Raw genomic sequence first — 7,696 nt, 5'->3', positions numbered from 1 at the left:
TGAACCTCATGAGAAGCCTTAAGGACTTTAAAAAAATACTGATTTTCTGGGCCCCATCATCAGATATTCTGATTTAATTGGTCAGGGTATAGATAGGAAATCAGTATTCATGCAACACTATACACAATAGCCAAATGTAGAAACAACACAAATGCATATCGACTGATGAAGGGATAAATAAAATGTGGTATATCCTGCAATGGACTATCATTTGGCAACAAAAAGAAATGAAGTGGGCTTCCCTGGTGGCGCAGTCGTTGAGAGTCCGCCTGCCGATGCAGGGGACACGGGTTCGTGCCCTGGTCTGGGAAGATCCCACATGCCGCGGAGCGGCTAAGGCGGTGAGCCGTGGCCGCTGAGCCTGCGCGTCCGGAGCCTGTGCTCCGCAACGGGAGAGGCCACAACAGTGAGAGGCCCGCGTACCGCAAAAAATAAAAATAAAAAAAAAAGAAATGAAGTATCGTTATATGCTACAACATGGCTGACCTTTAGAAACGTTATGCTTAGAAGCCAGATACAAAGGACACACATTGTATGATTCCATTTATGTGAAATGGCCAGAAGAGGAAACTCTAGAGAGGCAGAAAGTAGATTAGTGGTTGTCTAAGGCTTGGGGGAGATGGGGAAGAACTGAGAAATGACTATTTAATGGATATGGGGGTTCTTTTTGGTAAGATGAAAATGTTCTAAAATCAATTAGGTGTTGGTTGCATAACACTGTGAATATAACAAAACCACCGAATTGTACGCTTTAAATGGATGAATTGTATAGTGTGTGAATTATGGCTCAACATGTTTAAAAAATTCCCCAGGTGATTCTCCTGTGGCCTCGATTTGAGAAACACATGCCACTTGAAGAATGGTCCACAGAGAGGCAGCACGGGTCTCACCTGGAGCTTCTTAAAAGTACAGATCCTCAGCCACCACCCCCCCACCCCCGCCCAGATCTGCTGGATCAGAGGCTGCATTTTGACGAGTGTCATTGGCTTCCTGTGCACATTCAAGTTTGAGAAGCAGCTGCTGTAATAGACCTCCCCAGGCCTCTGGAGTCACCCACAGCCTCTGACCTCTCTGAGAGCCTCATCCTGCAGCTTCCTGGGTCTGTTGGGAAGGTTTTCCAAGACAGAAGTCTCTGCAGCAGCTTCCCTGGAGTATCATTTGCAGGAAATATTTATATTGTACTTGGGCAACTTTCATTTATAAAAAGTCATGACCCTTCTACCAGTTTTCAAGTTTTGAGTGGATGAACAGTGAGGGAACAAAGGCGAAAGACAGCAAAGGAGGCACCCCCACACGAGGGCTGCGTCTGTTCTTCCTGCTTCGGGAGCGAGGACAGCTCAGGCTTGAATTTACAGGATGGCCTTCCTTGGGCATCGCGGAAGTGTAGGAGCTCTTCCTAAATCAGCTGCTCTGTAACTCATTTATTCATTCATTCATTCACTCAGAGGAGTCCTTCAGGAGCCACACCTGATGCGCCCCCTAACTGGCCCACAGCGGATGCCCGGTGGGTATTCGAGCACTGAAAATGACAGCTGCTCTCACAGAGGGTGAGTTTCCTCTGTGCCGGGCCCTGTGCTGAGCGCATGCCCTCAGTTGTCCTGTTCACTCCTCACCTCAGCCCCGGGGGTGGAGGGAGCGCCATCTTCAGATCCACGGGGCAGATGGGGAAAACAGGAGAGTAACTTGCCCCGTGTCACTCGGCTAATATCTGGCAGGGCCAGGATGCAAAGCCAGTGTGTCTGACTCCAGTGGAGGGCCTGGTATCCGGTACATGTGGTTGATTGGGGGTTCTTGGTGTCTGGGAGTGGGGCGGTGTTATGATGGAGGGGGTCCCCATGGGGCTGGCTGTCCACGAGGGGATTCGGGGAGCTGGGAAGCTAAGGCTGGTACCCGTGGAAGGTTAGCTAACCCCACTCTCCGTACCTCCAGCCCCAGCAGCCACTGGCTGGGGACAAGTGAGGGACCTGGGGGGGGGGTGGTCTTTCCACCTGCTCGTCAGGGCTGTACCTGTTCACCACCTCGCCCTCTAACTCCTGACTGACCCGGCCTACTGCCTGCACTAAATCATAAATACATTGCAAGTTCAATGCCATTCCGATGCTTCTTTTTTGTAACCCCTTTTGTTGGAATGCTGGGCCCCTGAGAAGAACACCTGCAAAGGGCAGACCTCCTCCATCCAGCTGATTGTTAGTAGCACATTTCCGTTTCACTAATTGCAGGAAAAGTGTCCCCAAGTGAGTGGCTGGCGGTGCCCCCGGCTCTCTGCAGGAGCTTAGTGAAGACACTTTGCAGGCCCTTGGCCCAGGGTTTGGATCTGATCTGAGTCTGTGTCCAGGGGGTCAAGTCTGAGTCGGCTGCCTCTGGCACATCTGGAAAGCCTGCCCACCCCGCTCTGGGGCCCCCATCCATATCGTCCCCTGTTTCCTGTGCCAAGTACTCTTATTTCCTGAGCATTACAGACCGGCATGAGAGCTGGGTCTGTGTATCTCGGAGAGGCCCTCAGCTCCCCCAAGTCCCTCCGGTTGGAAGAAAAGTGCCCCCGACACTGCTCTTCCCTGCACCTCCGCAGAACCGTCAGCCGCAGGGCTGTGTGCCCAGCCTCACGCAGGGCCTCAGTCTGTGCCTGACCTGCTTGCCTTCAGCCTGGCCCAGGCTTCCCGGCCACTGCTGCACTTACCCACTTCCCAGCCTGGTTCACCGCTAACCCAATCGGACAGCTCTTGCTGTGTTACAATCCGCTCCACAGTTGTAGCTGAAAACAACCACAATTTACTGATCTTCCTCGACTTATGATGGGGATAAACCCATCGTAAGTTGAAATTATCATGTCAAAAATGCCAAGGGCTTCCCTGGTGGCGCAGTGGTTGAGAGTCCGCCTGCCGATGCATGGGACATGCGTTCGTGCCCCGGTCCGGGAAGATCCCACATGCCGCGGAGCGGCTGGGCCCGTGAGCCATGGCTGCTGAGCCTGCGCGTCCGGAGCCTGTGCTCCGCAACGGGAGAGGCCACAACAGTGAGAGGCCCGCGTACCACCGCCACCACCACCACCACCACCACAACAAATGCCTTTAATACACTTAACCTACTGAACATCATTGTTTAGCTTCACCTACCTTAAATATCCTCAGAACAGTTACATGAGCCCACAGTTGCACAAAATCATCTAACACAAAGCCTATTTTATGCTAAAGTGTTGACGGTCTAGTGTAATTTACGGAGTCTGTACTGAAAATGAAAAGCAGCACGGTTGCCTGGGAGCAGAATGGCTGTCAGTGTGGGTCGTTCACCCTCGTGATTGCAGGGCCGACTGGGAGCTGGGGCTTCTGCCCGGCATCACGAGACAGCGTCCCAGGGAATCTTACTAGCCCAGGAAAAAATTAAAATTTGAAGTTTGGTTTCTACTGAGCCCATACAGCTTTCACGCCATTGTAAAGTCGAAAAGTCCCAAGTCAAACCATGGTAAGGTGGAGGCCATCGGGATACGGGTCACAACTCTAGGAGTTGATCATTTGGGCTGGTCCGGACCGTATGGCTCTGGTCTTGGCTGGGCCCACCCATGCAGTGAGATGCCGGGCCGGCTGGGGCCTCGCTGGTCTAAGGGGGCCTCAGCTAGGACGACTGGGCTCTGCTCACACGGTGTCTCACCTGCCATCTGGCCAGCTGAGCTCACTCACAGGGCAGTGCCAGGGTTCCGGGACAGGGGAAGGGCTCAAGGCCTCTAGAAACCCGGGCTCAGCACTGGCCTCACTGGCAGATCACTCTCACTGTGCTCTGCTGGGCAAAGCAGGTCACAAGCCAGTCCCAATTCACGTGTGGAAAAATAGATGCCATTCCTTGAGGGAGGAGATGCAAAGGCACTTGACAAAGGGCATAGGTACAGGGAGCCATGGGGCCATTCCTGAAATCAATCTATGCCACTAAACCCCATCCCTGTGTTGGCCCTACCCTTAACCTTCAAAGCTCAAAACAGATACAGCCCTTATAAATTTTGTCTGCCCCCAAAAGACAGAATTTTACACCCACTCTCTGGCTCAATCCACTTCAAGCTGCCACTAACTGTGCCAGGGCTCCTTGCTACACTGGACCTGGCCATCTGGGAGCGACAGGGTCCTGGAGTGGTGGAAAGCAAACCTAAATAGGTACCAGTTTAATATTAGTCTTTAAGAATATCTCTAAGTTGTCTTAAAAAGAAAAAACACACAAACGAAAAACACCCCAGGGGTAGGAATCTGAAAACACATTCTGGAATAGTAAAATTTCAGGCATAGTGTAGAAAGCATGAGCTCTAGAGTCAGCGTGTCTGGATTCAGATGCCACGTTCACCACTTCTTAGCCATGAGCACGTTACTTCACCTCTCTGTGCCTCAGCTTCCACACGTGTAGATAGTTACAAGAATAGTATTCAGCTCCTAGGGCTGTTTTAACGATCGCGTGAGTTAGTATTTGTAAATTGCTTCGGACAGTTTGGGGCACATAGCACATTCTCAAATGGGAGCTACGGTTAGGCATAGGGTAGGGGATTTCTTAGGGAAGGGCCATGGAAGGAGGGGCAGTTTTCCCAGGAATCCTCAAATCTGACCCTGCGCTGCACTCACGTGGTAATTATTTCAGCTGGTGAGAGACTCATCAATAAAGGCACAAACCTGCCCAATGGGACCTTCTCTCACAGGAGGAGCAGAGGCCTCCTGAAAAGTACCCTACGTGGCCGGCCCCATCCTTCGCGCCCGTGTGCTGAGATCAGGGGAAGGAAACTTCTGGACTCTCTGGCTGGTCATCTGCTGGCGGTTTGTCCCTGCAGACTGTGTGGTTTGTTCTGCTCTGGCCCAGCTGCCACCTCACTCACTTGCCCCCAGGATCCAGACGGAGGTTAGGCAGGTTCTTTCCTTAAGTCCCTGAAGGTGGTGAAGATTCTGAAGAACTAGGTGTGCAGCCCTGGGGCTTTAGTTAGCCCTCCACCACCAGCCCGCTCTGCTCTGGCTACAATGACCATCCCTCTGTGTCATGAGCACACCAAGGCCCGGCTCTGGGTCTCGGCACAAGTTGCCCTCCCTGCCTGGGATGCCCTTCCTCCAGAACTTCTTGTCACTCAGGTCTCAGCTCAAATGTCACCTCCTCAGGGAAGCCATCCAAGCCAAAGTAGTCCTCCAGTTTCCCCAGCACTGCTCCCTGTTTTAAGATTCTACATAGCACTTACCATAATCTTATTTCTCTTTTTTTTTGTTGCCTGTTTATTCATGTATCTGTTTGTTTGCATCTCTACCACTTTTCCCACTCTGCCATTGGAATGTCAGTATCGAGATGACAGGGACATTTTCTTGTTCACTACTGTATTCCCAGTGCCTAGTTCGATTAGCATAGTAGGTGCTTAATAAATACCTTTTGGGTGGGTAGATGGATAGAAGGATGGATGGATGGATAATCCAGAGTATTTGGTAGCAGGGCAAGGCATCCTGTTTTCCTGTTTTTGAAACCAGGATGAGGGTTACTTAGTCTCTCTGTGTCTCAGCTTCCACACCTGTAAATTGGAATGGGGTGAAGTCAGATCCAATTATGCATATAAAATACTCAGCTCTGTTGTTGGCACATCACAAATTAGTGTTCAGGAAATCTTAGATGATGATATATTTGTTATTTACATACATATCATACCTTTCTTATTCAATTGTAAACTTAACCCAGAAAATGTATAAGCGAGTGTGTATTATGGGGCCTGACACATAAGTGTTTGCGCAGTGAGAATATTGACTCCCTATATAGTTTTATAGAATTGTGGCTTTGGGCTTCTAGATCATTATTTCCTAAAGTGTGGGTCAGAGACCATCTGTATCAGAATAAACCTGAGTGTATGCAGATACCTAGACCTTATTTCAGACTTACTGGGGGGCAGAGCCCAGGAATCTGCGTTTCAACATAATCATCTAGGGATTCTTAAGCGCCCTTCAGAGAACTGCTGTTGTGGGTGTTGAAGGCTCGCCTCTGATTCTATCTTAGGCTCACCAGACCTCTGTCAGCTTTGAGACAGTGATTCTTTGATCCCACTTCCATCAATCCATGTGTATCAACATTTAATTTTATTTCAGAATCCTCCTCCTGTCCCATACTGTCATATAATCAGCCCCATGCCAGAAATATTGACTTCAACACAAGAAATTCTTTTTTTATAAATTTATTTATTTATTTTTGGCTGTGTTGGGTCTCCGTTTCTGTGTTGGGTCTCCATTTCTGTGCGAGGGCTTTCTCTAGTTGCGGCGAGCGGGGGCCACTCTTCATCGCGGTGCACGGGCCTCTCACTATCGCGGCCTCTCCTGTTGCGGAGCACAGGCTCCAGACGCGCAGGCTCAGTAGTTGTGGCTCATGGGCCCAGTTGCTCCGCGGCATGTGGGATCTTCCCAGACTAGGGCTCGAACCCGTATCCCCTGCATTGGCAGGCAGATTCTCAACCACTGCGCCACCAGGGAAGCCCAACACAAGAAATTCTTGCAAAGTTATTTCTCCTCCGGCTTAAGTCAAGATATCATTTTGGGGGGATTGGGTCTTTTTGAGTGGCTAGGTCCTGCTTGTTTAGCAGTTCACTAATAACAGCAGAAGGCTCTTCATTTCTCTTTCATTTACCTCTATGGTAAAGACTTATTTTGGTTTCATGGAGGCAACTAATTAATTACTTAACGTTCTTTTTCATTTTTACCAACATTAGGCCAAATTGACATCGTGGAACAAGCCATCCATACAATATGTATCATAATTACTGCTTTGCAATTTCACAGCAGCAAAAATTTATTAAAACTTCATGACTCATTAATAGTAAGCCATCATAATTGCTTAATAGAAAAGGAAACCGTGCTAATGATGACGGCTTTGATTAACATATTTGACCTTAAGTCATGAAGTCAAGTGAAATTAATATCGCTGAGTGTTGAACGTAAGGTTTTTTACAGTGTGCATCATTTCAATCATCATAAAAGGCAAATAAACTAGTTTTCAGTTTGACTAGATTTGAAACTCTTTTAACTCTTCACAAAAGATTAAGGGAACATCAATGAACTCTTATATAATGTCGATTAAGTGACAGGAGATGAGTAGATGCAAAAGTGGCTCTTTTCTGTCAAGTCCTGGAGCAATGCCATCCAACTGGCTGGGTAAACGTGCAGACACATCACTAGGGTAGGACCCTGTCTCAGAAGAATCTAGCGTATGGTAGGAAAGAACTCAGATGTCCTTTGAAGACTTCACCCTCTCTTAGCAAGATAAATGGAGCGGGTATATGAGGCATTGTAACCCAGAAGACTCTAAATCCCATTAATAAGAACCAGCTGTCCTGTTGGATGTCATAGACTCTGTTGTGAGTTCCAAATGTAGACCTGATGGAATGGCCTCTCTGGTGTGAACCAGGCTCTCTCCTGCCTCTGTGAAGTCTGCATGCTTCAGGCCAGGACAGAGGGAAGAAAGAAAAGAACCTAAACACCCAGGAGGGGAGGGATTATATTTCTTTGTTTCCCAAAGATAGTGTCCACCACATGGCAGGCTTTCAGAATTTGATAAGGGTAGGAAGGAAGGAGCCTGGGGGAAACTCAGTTCATACATCCTTTCAAGACCAAGTCTACATGGGCTCAGATCCCCACTATATGCCTAGCCTGGGTCCCAGTGTCACCTTCATTTTTGACTGTCAGTGTCATCACTAATTTTTGTTGTCATTATC

The sequence above is a fragment of the Leucopleurus acutus genome (assembly GCF_964270905.1).
Source record: "Leucopleurus acutus genome assembly, chromosome: 14".
Classification (NCBI taxonomy): Eukaryota; Metazoa; Chordata; class Mammalia; order Artiodactyla; family Delphinidae; genus Leucopleurus; species Leucopleurus acutus.
The sequence above is the reverse complement of the archived record's forward strand: the minus strand, read 5'-3'. Positions refer to the sequence as shown.